Source organism: Amphiprion ocellaris, chromosome 18, assembly GCF_022539595.1.
Source record: "Amphiprion ocellaris isolate individual 3 ecotype Okinawa chromosome 18, ASM2253959v1, whole genome shotgun sequence".
NCBI classification, from domain to species: Eukaryota; Metazoa; Chordata; class Actinopteri; family Pomacentridae; genus Amphiprion; species Amphiprion ocellaris.
The window spans coordinates 12638386-12654656 of NC_072783.1; the positions used below are offsets into that span (position 1 = coordinate 12638386).

The following is a 16271-nucleotide window of genomic DNA, read 5'->3' on the forward strand; positions in this document are numbered from 1 at the left end:
TGAGCCTGTAATAAATATTAAACCCTTTTTGCCAGACAAAAACGTACTCAATAGTTTAGCAAGCCACCAGAATACATTCAGCAGTGTTTCTCATGTCCATCGTCAATGTTTTTTTGAATTAAAATTTTCTAAAACAGATCAGAAACATCATGGCTTAATGTCTAACAGTAAGCCTATTGGGATCTTAGCATCAAGTGGTCTAAAAACACAGCAATATTTTCACCTGATTCTGAGGGTCCACAGACAATCACAAGTGCTTATGGACCAGACATCTAATTGTGAGCCATGAACATCCACTAGTGTTTGATAATTGCCTGCAAAATGCAACTAACTTGAATAGTGTTCCAAATGAAGACTGACTTTACAGCTTTCTGGAGTCTGTTGTAAAGATAAGATAAGATAAGATAAAGTTCTTTATTTCTCCCCACTCCAGGGGAAATTTACATTGTTACAGCAGTTTTATTTACAATATATACAAGGGTGGCAAAATTTTTAACAGAAAAAATAAAAATAAAAATAAAGTTTAAAAGTGCAAAGATGTGCAGTGCAAGAATGTCTGTGCAAATTTTATGGTTTGGGGTGGTAATGATATAGTCCAGTTTATGTTAACATCAGCCAGTGATGCTGATGTTGTAAAGTCTTATAGCAGATGGGATGAAGGACCTGCGATAGCGCTCTTTCTTGCAGGGTGGATGTCTCAGTCTGCTGCTGAAGGAGCTGCTTAAAGACCCCACAGTGTCATGCAGTGGGTGAGAGGGATTGTCCATGATGGATGTGAGCTTTGACAACATCCTCCTCTCACCCACCTCCTCTATGGAGTCCAGGGAACAGTCCAGGACAGAACCAGCCCTCCTGACCAGTCTGTTTAGTCTCTTTCTGTCCCTTTCAGTGCTCCCTGCTCCCCAGCAGACCACTGCATAGAAAATAGCAGACGCTACCACAGAGTCATAAAATGTCCTGAGCAGAGTCCTGCACACTCCAAAGGACCTCAGTCTCCTCAGCAGGTGGAGACGACTTTGGCCCTTCTTGTACAGGACCTCTGTATTGTGTGTCCAGTCCAGTTTGTTGTTGAGGTGAACACCCAGGTATTTGTATGTGTCCACCATGTCAATGTCCAAACCCTGGATGTTCACCGGTGCAGTCCGGGGTGTCCTCCTCCTGCGGAAGTCCACGATCATCTCCTTCGTCTTACTGGCGTTGAGCTGCAGATGGTTTCGCTCACACCAGTCCACAAAGTCAGAGATGACCATCCTGTACTCCCGCTCGTCCCCTTCAGATACGCACCCAACAATGGCTGTATCATCGGAGAACTTCTGGAGGTGACAGCTCCCAGAGTTGTAGTGGAAGTCCGATGTGTACAGGGTGAAGAGAAAGGGGGAGAGCACTGTCCCCTGTGGGGCCCCCATGCTGCTGACTACCACATCAGACACACAGTCCTGAAGCCTCACGTACTGTGGTCTGTTGGTGAGGTAGTCGATGGTCCAAGCAGCCAGGTGACAGTCTACTCCCGCTCCTTCAAGCTTCACCCTAAGCAGAGAAGGCTGGATGGTGTTGAAAGCACTGGAGAAGTCAAAGAACATGACCCTCACAGTGCTGCTGGGTTTCTCCAGGTGAGTCAGTGATCTGTGCAGCAGGTAGACCACTGCATCATCCACTCCAATGTTCGGTTGGTAGGCGAACTGCAGTGGATCCAGATACTGGCTCACCTGGGGACGGAGGTTCTTGAGGACGATCCTCTCCATGGTCTTCATCAGGTGAGAAGTGAGGGCCACAGGTCTGAAGTGGTTAGGCTCCCTGGGGTTCCTGGTCTTAGAGACAGGAACCAGGCAGGAAGTCTTCCATAACAGAGGAACCCTCTCCAGACTCAGGCTCAGGTTAAAGATGTGCAGCAGCACCTGACAGAGCTGGTCTGCACAGTCTCTAAGGAGTCTGGAGCTGATTCCATCAGGACCTGCAGCTTTCCTGGTCTTGATCTTTTTAAGTTCACTTCTCACCTGATCAGCTGTTATGGAGAGGCAGGGGGAGGGTGGCAGGAGGAGGGGTGATGGTGGGGGTGGGGGGTGAGACGAGGAGGGGTGATGGGGCTGTATGCGGAGTCCGGAGGTGGTAGAAGACGGGGATGGGAGGAGGGGTGCTGTTGGTGGTGTTGGTGGTAGAGAGCTGAGGTGTGAAGAAGGAGCTGGCTGGTCGGTGCTTTGATGAGAGGGGGGAGGAGTGGGAGCAGAGTCGAATCTGTTAAAGAACAGATTCAGCTCATTGGCCCACTCCTGGCCTCCTGCTGCAGCTCCCCTCTCATGGCCTCTGCTGTAACCAGAGATGGATCTCAGGTCTCTCCAGACCTCCCTTGTGTTATTGTCCTGCAGGTGAGATTCCATCTTGGTCCTGTAGCTGGCCTTGTCCGCCTTGATCTTCTTCTTTATCTCCTTCTGCACCCTCCTCAGCTCCTCTTTGTCCCCAGATCCAAAGACCCTCCTCTTCTCCTTCAGCAGGGCCTTCAGTTCCAGGGACACCCAGGGTTTGCTGTTAGAGAAACACCGTACTTTCCTGGTCGGTACGATGTTCTCTGCACAGAAGTTGATATAGTCCGTAACAGTGTCTGTCAGTGCATCAATGTCCTCCCCGTGTGGACCACACAGCACATCCCAGTCTGTGGTCTCAAAGCAGTCCTGCAGCGCCTCAGTGGCCTCGTCAGACCACTTCTTCACATACATAAATGTCACATAAATGTCCATGCTTAAACATAATCTCTGTAAAGTTGACTATGGTGGTGCCAGATAGATTGATAAGAAGACAGGACAGGAGAGTCAATGAAACCATGCAGCGGTTCAGCTGTAATTTAGGTCTATCTTAATGCTTCATGAATGATCAAGGATCAAAGAGGTAGGAGAAATGAGACGGAATGATTAGAGGTGAGTAGTTGGAGAAGCTTTTCTCAACAGTTACACATTTTGTAGCCTACTTTTGATCTCTGCATTTAGGAGGATTTTTATCTGTTATCTGTTGAGGATAAAATATGTGTACCTTAACCATCATCTTCAGATTTTTTTTACAGCAACTTTACTCAGGCATTGCCTGTAAATTCTGTTAAGCATTGTGTCTCTAAAATGCACTCTGTAGAGAGAGGCTGTACATTACATACAACTACAATACCCTACCACAACCTGTGGCTCTTAGGGCAGTCAATAGGTAGTTGGACAAAGCAACACTAGAGAGAAGCAATCCATTGCCTCAAACCAAGTCTCTGTAAGGATTAAAATATCCATAATACTAAAATCTACAAAGGACAAAAATAAAAAAGCCAAAAAATTCTGTAAAGGCCCAAAACAACTGAAGGCAGATTTATAGATTTATGCCCTGCAGTGTTTGTAGTATCAGGCTGGGTAGGAACCTTTGTGCCCAGGTATGTTGCTGGGGGGAGGACAATAAAATGTTCCGTGCTTGACTTGAACATGGCTCAGCCCCGTCTCTATTCAAAAGGTTTCTATGTACCTATTAAACAATAGAACATGGTGTCAGAAGTTCAGCTAATATGCGACACAAAGAAAAGACATCTGCTCTACCGTAAGTTACCAGCGCAAAAGACTGAAAGAGCTAAAAATATCTCCAGTCGACGGCAGCTAGCATAGCACGGCTAGGCGGGAGCTAACGGCAAACGAGCTAGTCACGGCACTGTAAACAAGGCTAAACATGGCGCAGTATCAAGTAAAGCCACCAGAAAAGTTTTCATTCAAGGCAGAAGACTGGACCAAGTGGATAAAACGCTTTGAGAGGTTCCGGATCGCATCAGGTTTGGAATCCCAAGAGGAGGAAAACCAAGTAAATGCTCTCATATACAGTATGGGGGAAGAAGCTGAGGACATTGTAGTGTCTCTACACCTCACCCCAGACCAAGCGAATGAGTACAATACAGTCAAACAGAGGCTAGATGCTCACTTCATAGCTCGGAGAAATGTAATATTTGAAAGAGCTAAGTTTAATCAGCGACAGCAAGAGATGGGCGAGTCGGCTGACAGCTTCATCACCGCGCTGCATTGCTTAGCAGAACATTGTGGATATGGAGCATTACATGATGAAATGGTCCGAGACAGACTCGTAGTAGGACTCAGAGACAAACGTTTATCAGAACAGTTGCAAATGGATCCAGAACTAACACTTGAAAAAGCAGTAATAAAAGCAAAACAAAGTGAAATGGTCAAGAAACAACAAGAAATGTTGAAAAGTAATTTCAAGGGAGACGTTGTGAACACTCAACTGGACAGTGTACACATGAAGCCACAAGGGGGCGCCAAATTCAAGCAAATGAAAATGCAGCACAAGCAAAGCCTTAAAAGAGACAAACCTTGCACAAGATGTGGTGACGCAAAAGGTCACGCATTTCAGCAGTGTCCAGCCAGAGATGTTACATGCAATAATTGCAAAAAGAAAGGACATTTTGCTAGAGTGTGCAGGTCTAAGAAAATGCATGAAGTCAATGTGGAAATGATAAACCAAGATTCTTCATCAGAGGAAATTGCATTTCTGGGCTCACTTTCTAGTGATTCTTCAGAACCATGGATGACAGAAGTTAAAGTTGACAACTTCAATGCTGTGTTTAAAATTGACACAGGCGCTGATGTGACAGCAGTACCAATAAACATGTATGAGAAAGGACAATTCAGTGAACTAAGTCAAACTAGGAAAGTTCTGATGGGACCAGGCAGGTCACCATTAAAGGTCAAAGGCAAGTTTACCGCATCTCTCAAAAGAAAAGACAAGAGCATAAATGAAGACATTTATGTTGTTGAAGGATTGAGTACAGCTTTACTGAGCAGACAGGCAGCCACTGCACTACAAGTAGTAGCTAGGCTTGATACAGCTACTCTGGACTCAAAAGACTATCAAACATGAATATCCTGAGCTTTTCACAGGGCTAGGGACAATGAAAGGAGAATACAACATTGTACTGAAACCCGGAGCAATACCCTTCTCCGTTTCAACTCCACGACGCATCTCTCTCCCTCTACTCCCAAAGGTTAAAGAGGAACTGAACTGCATGGAGCAACAAGGAGTCATCTCCAAGGTGGAGCAGCCAACAGAATGGTGTGCGCCTATGGTGGTGGTTCCCAAACGCAAGCAGGAAAAAGTGAGAATATGTTCTGACCTCACTCAACTCAACAAATCGGTCCTAAGAGAGAGACACCAGCTACCTTCTGTGGAGAATACTCTTGGACAGCTTTCAGGCGCCAAGATATTTTCAAAGCTAGATGCCAATGCAGGTTTCTGGCAGATTCCTCTTTCCAAAGAATCAGCTCTGCTCACGACCTTCATCACTCCCTTCGGTCGCTATTGCTACAATCATCTGTGTTTTGGACTTTCCTCAGCACCAGAACACTTCCAGAAACGCATGCAGCAGATTCTGGAGGGTTTAGAAGGAGTCGTGTGTCAAATGGATGATGTTCTCATCTGGGGAGCAAATCAAAAAGAGCATGATGAAAGACTGAGGACAGCTCTCACACGTCTACGAGATGCAGGAGTAACACTGAATGACAAATGTGAATTTTCAAAGACTAAAATCAAATTCCTTGGTCAGATAATTCAAGCATCTGGAGTCAGCCCAGACCCAGATAAGGTCAGTGCAGTAACAGGTATGAAAGAACCAACCAACGTTTTGGAAGTGAGGCGTTTCTTGAGAATGGCGAATCACTTGGGGAAGTTTTTGCCACACTTAGCAGAGAAAACGCGTCCGCTCAGAGATCTCTTGAGGAAATCAAACGTGGTCATGGGGACCGCAGCAGATGCAGGCTTTTGAAAGCATCAAACAGGACTTGACAACACCCCCAGGACTAGGTCTGTATGATCCCTCTGCAGACACGCTAGTCTCAGCAGATTCATCTTCATATGGACTGGGTGCTGTTCTTTTGCAAAAAACAAGCAGTACAGACTGGAAACCAGTGGCATACGCATCACGAGCACTGAGCACCACAGAACAGCGCTATGCGCAAATCGAGAAAGAAGCGCTAGCCACAACGTGGGCTTGTGAGCGGTTTGCCGAGTTTCTGATTGGAAAAGACTTTCACATTCAGACTGATCACAAACCTCTAGTCCCACTGCTTGGCTCGAGAAATCTGGATGAACTACCTCCACGTATCCAACGTTTAAAAATGCGTCTCATGAGATTTTCATTCACCATATCACATGTGGCAGGCAAAGAAATTGCCACAGCTGATGTGCTATCAAGAGCACCACTTGCTTGTTCAGAGGAGCGACTACGCGAGGAGGAGATCGACCTTTATGCCGACGCCATCGTAGCCAGCCTCCCTGTAACTGAAAAGAGACTTAAAGAAATACAGACTCACCAGGACAATGATGAAATCCTGCACCAGCTCAAGGAGTTTTGTGTCAAAGGTTGGCCGGACAAGTTTTCAGTAGAAAAGACTTTTCAGCCATACTTACCTTTTGCAGGTGAACTAACTGTTCAAAATGGGTTGTTGTTACTAAGATGTAGACTTGTCATACCTACAACACTCAGAGGTGACATTCTGAACAAACTTCACGAGGGCCACTTAGGCATTACAAAGTGCAGAGAACGTGCTAAACAATCTGTTTGGTGGCCAGGTCTAAGTAAAGATCTTACGCAACTCATTGAAAAGTGTGACATATGCGCACGTGAGCGAGTTCACAACAAGGAGACTATGTTAGGAACAGACTTTCCTTCTAGACCATGGTGTACAATAGGTGCAGATCTGTTTCAGTTTGGTAAAAATCAGTATCTCGCTATTGTAGACTATTTCTCAAGATTTTTTGAGGTAGCCAAACTTTCAAGCACAACTTCAGAAGCTGTTATTGACCACTGTAAGTCTATTTTTGCTAGACACGGCATACCTGAAGTGGTACGCTCAGACAATGGTCCGCAGTTTGCATCTGAAGCTTTCCAAAAGTTTGCACAGATGTGGGGTTTTTCACATATCACATCTAGTCCGCTTTTCCCACAGAGTAATGGCGAGGTGGAGCGGGCAATAAGGACTATCAAAAGCTTGCTTAAGAAGTCTAGTGATCCCTACTTAGCTTTGATGGCTTATCGTGCCTCACCGTTGGCAAATGGTTACAGTCCAACAGAACTGCTAATGGGACGTAAGATACGCACTACTGTTCCTGTCATTCCTTCACAGCTCGATCCAAACGGAGCTGACTTGGAAAAGGTGAAGATGAGAGAACAGAGTTACAGGCAGAAACAAAAACTGAACTTTGACAAACGACACAGAGCTCACAACATGCCCATCTTGCAACCTGGAGACCATGTGTGGGTCAAGGACATGCAGCAGAGAGGAACTGTGGTGTCTAAAGCCGAAACACCCAGATCATACATCATCGAAACATCAGGCGGCAATTTGAGAAGAAACAGGCACCATCTTTCACGCACACCTGTTGGTCCTGCGCCGCACATCACCGTCCCGGATATCCCTTCCGAGAACAACACTGCAGAGACTGTGAATGAACCGGTCTCACCTGCGAATCTCCCCAACTCAAACCAGCAGTCTTCAGAGTCTGGAAGACGTTATCCAGCTCGCATCAGAAAAACACCAGAGTATCTAAAGAACTATGTTACATGAGTGGATGTGATTTGGGGCAGAATAATCCTTACTCCCACTCTAGGGTTTGGGCAGTCTACCCCACTCCCTTGTTTGTTTTAAGATGTTTTATAAAAAGGTCATCCCGTTAAATAATATTAAAAGAAAAAAAAAGTTAATGTCTTAAAGAGAAACAAAAATGTTCATCAATGTTATTAATACACTGTTGATATGTGTAATTGAAAATGTTTCTACAATGCCAGCTTGTGAAACAAAGACATCATTTGTACACAATGTTTTGTTCCTTATAAGAAAGGGGGATGTAGTATCAGGCTGGGTAGGAACCTTTGTGCCCAGGTATGTTGCTGGGGGGAGGACAATAAAATGTTCCGTGCTTGACTTGAACATGGCTCAGCCCTGTCTCTATTTAAAAGGTTTCTATGTACCTATTAAACAATAGAACAGTGTTTGGATATAAAGTAGCTACAAAACACTTACAAAAAGAGATTCTAAAGCCTTCCGTTGTTAAATTTACATGCACTAAACTGCACAGTACTTACCCCTTTCCATCCTTCAGATGATTAGAAGAGTAGACTCATAGGATCAGTAGTACAATTACTGGTCGACACAATAAAATCTGTTTTTTAAAGGTAAAAACAGCTTGTTTTTAGCATTTTAGCAAAGGCCAGCAACTAGCTCTCTTCAGGTCTTCTGCCACTCATAACAGTTTGAATAAAATGCATGAAAGATAGTAGACTGAAAGACTGATTTTTTTTTTTTTTTTTTAACAAATACCAAAATTACAAAGACCAGAATATTTATACAGGAGTAATGTGCACAGATTAGTCAAGATGGTGCCATTGCTCATTTAAAAGCGGCAACAGCAGTGCCGACATTAATGTTTACAGGAAAAGATATTTCCAGTAAAAATTAGCCTTATAAGCACCATATCTACAAAATGTCTGCTTGCAACCAGCTCCTAGGTACTCAAATAAGCAATGTGGTAATTTTGAAGATGTTAGCAATGAAGCATGTAACCCCTTGAAGGTTTTACTGACTTGCAACAGAAATTCCAATAAATCCTCAGCAAATTTTGGGTGCAGTTCACTAGCTAATGCTCAACAACCACAAAAAACCCTATGGTGCATCAACATTATTAGACAAAACCTAAAATTTTGTCAGTTGTCGTTGGGTTTCAGTGCAGCTCCATAGACACATGGTGGTTAAAGATTAAAGGAAATTTTCCATTTTAAAAGTGAACTTTAAAATTACACTCAGCATTTGGGTTATTGCTCAACAGCAGCTCCACTAATTAACAAAGGTTTTATTATGCTTTTATATTTTCATATTCCCAGTGATTTGCATTTTTCATGCTATTTTTTACTTCATTATCACAATTACACAAAACAAAATTAGATAGAATAAGAAGAAATCAATTTTTAGAGGACATCTCAAAAAATGATGTGCAAAGACTATCAAAAAACATGTTTATCATATGGTTCCTTTAAACTAACCACAATAAAAACTGTTACAAAATTAGGAAAAATTCTGCACTTGATACTAATAATTTAAGCTATCTGCAGATTTTTTTTCCTCGAAAGTATGCATTTATATTTTATTTTAAAGCTACAATATAGCTTATGAAACACTCACAAACTATGGCGTTTACTTTTAAATGACTTCAGGTGTGGAGTGGAAGTAATTTGATAAAGATGTCAACCAAATTCTGAAGGCAATGGCAACTAACTTTGTCAGTATTGTAGTTGAATGGTTTGGAGAACCGAGGGCGTCTTACTTAAGAAATCATAGAGTGGTGAAGATCCATAACATCAGGCGGGAGATCAAAGCACTGAAGTTCCACTACAAGGAGGCAGGTGAAGAAGAACACATTGATTTGATCCAGCTGATGTGTATTTTAAGAAAGGAGAAAAACTCCTCCCAGAGAGAACAATTCTACTTCACCTCCCTATTTTGTGTCAAAGATCATCGACACATCAGTCCAGCACAGTGGCATTACATGGTTGCCAGGTGGTCTGGAGCACACAGATGCAGTGACTTAGCTCATTAAGGTGGCCAGAGAGAACAAAGGCAACCTGTCAGTGCATATGGCTCCATTCCCCACAAGATGGTAAAACTCTCACTGGCCAAATATCATGTGCCCAACAGAATCAGACACTTCATCCATCTTCCACAACACATCAATCCAGGCCTTCCTGGTAAATTCAAAGCCTGGCTGGATCAGCCCAGCATTCTCCCAAGAGTTTTATGGTCTCTCCTTATCTATGCAGTCCCAAACACAACTGTGGAAACCTTAGAGAAAAGGGTCACCAAGCACACGAGGAAATGGCTGGGGCTGTTAACTGCATCTCCTTCAAAACCTCAGAGAAATCATTCAAGGTAAAAAGAGTCAGAGAGGTGATACAGTACAGGCACTCTAGTGATCTGAAAGTGGAAAAAGCAGGGATTCAAGTGAGGACTGGCAGGATGTAGATCGCAGAAGAAGCTGTTCAGGAAGTAGAGGCAAGGGTGCGTCAAGGCTTAATCCAGGAGGAAGTGAGAACAGCAGTGGCGTGAGATGAGAGCCTGCAAATTGGAGGGAATGAAACAGCAGGGAGCTTGGAAAGCCAAGCCACACCAAGATGTTGGAGGCACAGTCAAGTCCTGAAAACCATCACTAAAGCCATCAGCAGAGGAATTGATAGGGCAAAACAGTCCTGACCATCCAAACAGGCCATCACCTTTGTCAGCGTTGGGGATCTATCAAAACCCACTAAAGCAACATCTGCATGTAACTGGTAGTTGATAGTGGACCTCCAATAACAACTCATTTTCCCCAACCAGATCTCAGCAACCACCCTGTGACCAGATGTTGTGTCTGAGGCCACTAAACAAGCTGTGCTAATGGACTGACAGTTCCGTTGCAAGATCGCTTGGAAGAGTCCTTCGAAGGGAAGCTCTCCAAGTATGCAGGACCAATCAGCGACTGCCGGCAGCTTGGATTGATAGCAGGGTGTGTCCGACTGGAGGAAGGATGCAGAGGATTTGCAAACCCTTACCCCTAACAGAACAAATGAAGTTCCCGCTCGCCCAGTCAACCCTGTATATATGATTTTAGTGGGTCTTTTACAAACCATTTTGTCTTTTATTAAGGAGTTTCAAGATTTTTTTAAAATCTCATAGTCCCTGTCAGCCCATGCCCCTCGCAGCTCTTATCAGGGCACTTTTACCCTAATCTATCACGGTCTTTGGCCAGACCCTTCAGCTAGTTAGATACTGAGGGTGAGGAGAGGGGAAGAGGCATCGGCAGTATCACCAAAACAGCAGAGATAGCCTCAAGATGACTCTGGCTAAAAGGAGGAGAGGTGGGGTTTCAAAGTAATTAGCTATCTGGACACTGATGATGTGTCCAGAGACCCTTAATGACAGTTGTTACCTGTTTTCAGGATGTCAATCATAGCAACATATGTGCAAATAGAAGTAACAAGGTGAAACAACCATACTCTTAATATTACACACAATGATGCACACATGATTATAATGTGAATTTATGAGTGGCGGGACAGGGGTGTGACACCGTTTCCATGGTAACAGAGGTTAACTGGGAAGTGAGGCTCTCATAAAAACCCTCTGGATGTTGGAGGCAATAAGACAAAAGCACCGCAGAAGTTCATGAATTAGACACTACATAGTTTATTGTGTGTATGTGTTGTGGCAAGATAGATACACAGAGATAGAAGGGGAGAAAATTAGATTTTACTCATCTCCAGACCTCACAAACAGATTAAGTGCCTTTCTTCCTGTCTGAGCGCAGTTTTTCTTACTAAGAAGTAAGCTTTGATATGAGCTGTCCTGGAAGCCACTGTGGTAATAAACATGGATTATCCCTTTAATGAATGGAAAGTTGGAGTAACATTATGTGAATCTGGAGTCATACAGTTCTGCAGATCACCACTTGACTGGAAAATGAGGTTTGTCTCTGTCTCTGTTTAAGGCACAGAACCAAATATTAAAGGTCAACCTGATGGCTGAAATTAAATTTACAGAAGTGTCAATCTGTGTTGGGTAATGTACACATATTTTTCTACCATGGCATACGTCATTTTACATCTTGATATCAATATATAATAGAAAAACCAGATGCATATTAGCGCTGATAAACTCTAAAATTTTAAATAAAATACCACAATGCATAGAACAGATGAATTTGACAATATTCAATATTTTGCTTACAAATGCCATGAAATAATCCACCCATCTACTAGCAAGTGTTGTTACGCCCTCCACTTCTGGCTGTAGGTAGCGGCAGTTTCTCTGTTCCGCTTCCCTTCCTCTCTCTCCTCAGGTGTGTGTGGTGCTGGCAGGTAGGTGCAGCCAATCCAATCAGCAGGACTTGGAAGTAATCAAGTCTACTATCTCTTCTCCCATAAAGACAGACTCTACAGACCACTTGATGCTGAATTGTCAAACAGTCACATCTGGACTCCTGCCTGCTCGTGCCCACACCCGGATTCCTACGCTCTGACTCCTGGATCCATCTGCAACCCCGTCCCTCGTCGGCCGGAATCCTCCACCATGCTGATTGGGCCAACATCTGCAGCACCTGCCACCTCCGCCAAGCCACACTCCAAACGCAACCGATCCCCTGCCACAGCCTCTTGTACCCCCCTCTCAGCTTTTGATGTCAGCTAAGTTTCCTGTTTAGTCTCTAAGCCAGACCTTGTAGTGCATCCTGTTTTTGGAACATCTAGCCTTGCCGATTAGTTGTTCAGTCCTCCTGCTTTATCATCTTGTTCATAGCAGCTTCTGCTTTCCTACCTAAGTCTTACCTCTCGTGGGTTAGTTTAATCCTTGTTGTATTTTGTATTACCCTATGGTTAAGACTGCAAGGTGGCGCATTGGTTAGCACCATTGCCTCGCAGCTAGAAGATCGCCTGGTTTGCGTCCCGGTTAGGGCGCCTGGGATCTTTCTGCGTGGAGTTTGCATGTTCTCCCTTTGCAACATGGGTTCTCTACGGTTACTCTGCCTTCCTCCCACAGTCCAAAAACATGCTGAGGTTAATTGGTGATTCTAAATTGTCCGTAGGTGTGACTGTGAACGTGTTTGGTTGTTTGTCCTTAAGTGTATCCCAGCAATAGACTGGTGACCTGTCCGGGGTGTCCCCTGCCTTCATCCTATATCAGGTGGGATAGGCTCCAGCCCCCTCGTGAGGATTAAGCGGTGTATAGATAATAGATGGATGGTTATGGTTATTCTACCTGCCCTCTAGAGGGCTCCAGTATTCTGAGTGCATTTTGCCATTTATTGCATTTGTGACCTTCGCATCACTTCCTGTTGTAGTCCTACAAAGCGTAGGACAACGCTTCTAGTTGTAGTCCATGTTCTGTAGTACTTTCGCTGTACAATAACTATTTTTTTTTATCTTGCCTTATGCTTGTTCATTGTGCCTCTTACACTACATTTGAGCATTATCTGTGGATCCATAACAAGTATCGAGTATATATCGAAGCCTGATAGACAACATCTTATTCTCCAGAGTCATAGAGGTACATTGTTGTCCAAAATCTATTAAAAACACATCAGTGAACCATATTTGCACAGTGGATTCTTTAAGCATGTTGCAAATTGATGATTTACATCCATGTTAGCTTGCTCATAGTCTTAATTTCCTTTACATTTATTTGCTGGTACATGTTTGTGCAGTCACACTTTCATTTGGAGTTGAGTTTCAACTCAAAGCTATATAGTCACTGTCTTTATAACTTTGCTTTGGTCTCCATCAAATCCTGAAAAAATATTTGTCTCTTAAGATGGTGCGAAGTGCTCCACCATCTTGTTGCAAACTGGGTCTGTTTACAGTTTGTTCTTTGGCAGGTATGTGCAGTGGGTTTGTTAGATTTTTTGGTTGAAAGTAGCTGCCAACTGGAAACAGTGTTGACAGAAGTAGAGTTTGTGTGCTGCAAAACCAAATCAGTGTGCTGAAAGGCACTCAAATGCTTTGTATGACTGAGGTGAACTGCAACGTCGGGTAAAAATTCTCTAGGGTTTACCATTATGAGAAGTGTTTTTCACATTACACAGAGTCGTATAATATAAAATTCACATAATTGTTTTTAGAATTGCAGTTTTAAAAAGGTTGACTAGCAGCTGTAAGCCACAGAGAGAGTAGGGAAGCTGAAAAGTACTAAGAGATGTACTAATGAACCGTGTTTGGGTCTTGATAGGATTTATTGGGAGTAAGACAAATATGTTATCTTATCCTTTAAAGATTTGTGTAAGATAAGGTTAGAAAAACCCAGCAGATATTCAACTGTATGGCACAAAAGCAATATTACATTGATTTTCATGAAAATTCTCCAGAGCTTTGCGTCACCATGATAGTAGAATGAAGGGAAAAAAATAGCCACAATACAGTTTCTCCTTAGAGCTTCATCTAGTCATTTCAGCTCCACTGGCCTAACCAAAAGAGCACTCAAAAAGCCTCTGTTTCTGTTGTGTGATCCTGGTGCCTCAGGGACAAAAAAAAGGTGGGGAAGAGTGAAGGAAAGGAAACACAGAAAAGAATCACTGTAAAAGATAATACCAATAAATAAATAAATGCATGACTACTGGGAACAAGAAGGCCAACATGGATAAATTGGTCTGCTGTTCACTTGAAATTATGCTGATTTTTGAAGGAAACGACAGCTAGTATTGCTATAATTTTCCCCTTAGCAGCACACCTGCTTTTCTCATAATATTGTGTGTGTGTATGTGTGTGCATAGACACAAGTGCATGTTTGTACTCTCTCCATCTTTGTTAAGACACTGATTGTCATATGACATTCCTTAGAACCAGATTCTAACCTGACCCCTAAAACCAAGCCTTAATCTGTTGAGCCCTTTTTTCTCCTTCTAAAGTTCAACCTAAGAAATGTTCCCAGGTGTAAGGCCAAAATGAACATCCTTGGGTTGCATGGATAAGGGACACCGGGGAGAACTTTGAAATACAGTAAGTCTAGCCATCACCAGGCCAGAATTTAACAAAAATTTACATTTTTACTTCTGCCTTATCAAAACTAAAGATTGGAACAGCCTTGTAACACCAAATCAGTCACACTGATGTTAATGAACTTTTCCAAAAATTCTATCAAATTTAATGCAAGAGAAATGATGCACATCAAATACTAGATTCATTTGAGTCACAGTGGTACCAACTGGCTTCTTCACTGAATGTGCCACGCTCTTTTACTTTCAAAAGGTGGTGGTGGGTGGTGTTTTAAAATAGATATGGGTACCTCCCAGGTGGAAAGGGTTATTACCCTAACAAATCATCCATCTATTTTCTATACACCGCTTAATCGTCATTAGGGTCGCAGGGGACTGGAGTCTATGCCAGCTGACATAGGGTATTGGGGATGTCCTGGACAGGTCACCAGTCTATCACAGGGCTACACAGAGAGACAGACAAGTACATACACATTCACACCTACAGACAACTGACAATCACCAAATAACCTCAGCATTTTTTTTGGACTGTGGGAGTAAGCTGGAGTACTCGGTAAAAACCCACTGGGCTGGGACACAAACCAGGAATCTTCTAGCTGTGAGGCGACAGTGCCAAAAATGAGGACACACCAAAATCGCAATTTCCAAAACTGTCCTCACTCCCAAGATTGTAACAGTCCAAGCAAGTCTTTACCCTTAAATTAATTATTTACATAATGGGGACTTGTCCCGAACAGGGAAGCAAGTCTCTACGGCATGGCTGTATGAACAGATTTATGTCCCCACGACATGAGTAAACACACACACACGCACACACACACACACACACACACACACACACACACACACACACACACACACACACACACACACACACACACACACACACACACGCACGTTGCTTGAAGGCAAAAGGCAATTAAAGGCAGCTGGTCAAAGTGGATATGGTTGCATTAGGGAGCCCATATCTCATAGACCATTAGCCTTCAGAATAGCTCAGTTGACGCTAAACTCACTAATAACACAAAGTCATTAAGCAACAATCAATTATTCTTTTACATCTCTCCTTTAAATGCAATTCCATAACAGCAGGTTGTATAATAGTAGAACAAATGTGTTAAATGCAATGCAATCAATAATCTCCCTCTCTCTCTTAAAATTGTTGATACAATTATTTTGCTCAGTGGATGATATTTAACAGGGAAGTAGGGCATTGTGACTGAAGCCCAGAAAGATCTAGAAAAAGAATGAGTTTTGACTGGCACTGCGCCCGGGAAGCTGTTCCAACTGCACAGCTTTATAATATAATGTGACATTTCAGTGAAGCCTAAAGGGACTTTCACTTCCATCTACAGCGAGGTCAGAAGCCTGCACCGGAAGGGATTCAGTGGATTAATTCATCGTGGACTTTAAATTCGCACACTAATGTAGCAAATGTAGCCTCAACTGCTTGAGGCTGTGTGGTTATGAAAGCACCTCAACTTAAAAGAAATCTTGAAACCTTTTTTAAATACTAATGTTACTGTAGTTTGTCTACATCAGTTTGTTGTAGTGGATTTGACGAAGGGATCATTGAGTTGCTGTGCCATTTCTGAGAAAAATATTATAAATGATTGTATTTATGTTGGTTTTATGTGTAACTGTCTTTAAGTTGATGTTTTTACTACTTTTTACTTTCGTGTGTTTTTTCAAAAAGGAGAAACAATTTAATTAAAGTCTAAAAAGACAAAATGTTAATA

At 43.0% G+C, this 16271-nt stretch overlaps 1 protein-coding gene across 2 annotated transcripts in view; it reads right to left on the reverse strand.

The window, feature by feature from the left end:
* The window catches only part of LOC111588296 (ras-related protein Rab-37-like), a 31894-nt gene that overhangs the window by 14903 nt on the left and 720 nt on the right, over positions 1-16271 (reverse strand). The window lies entirely within an intron of this gene.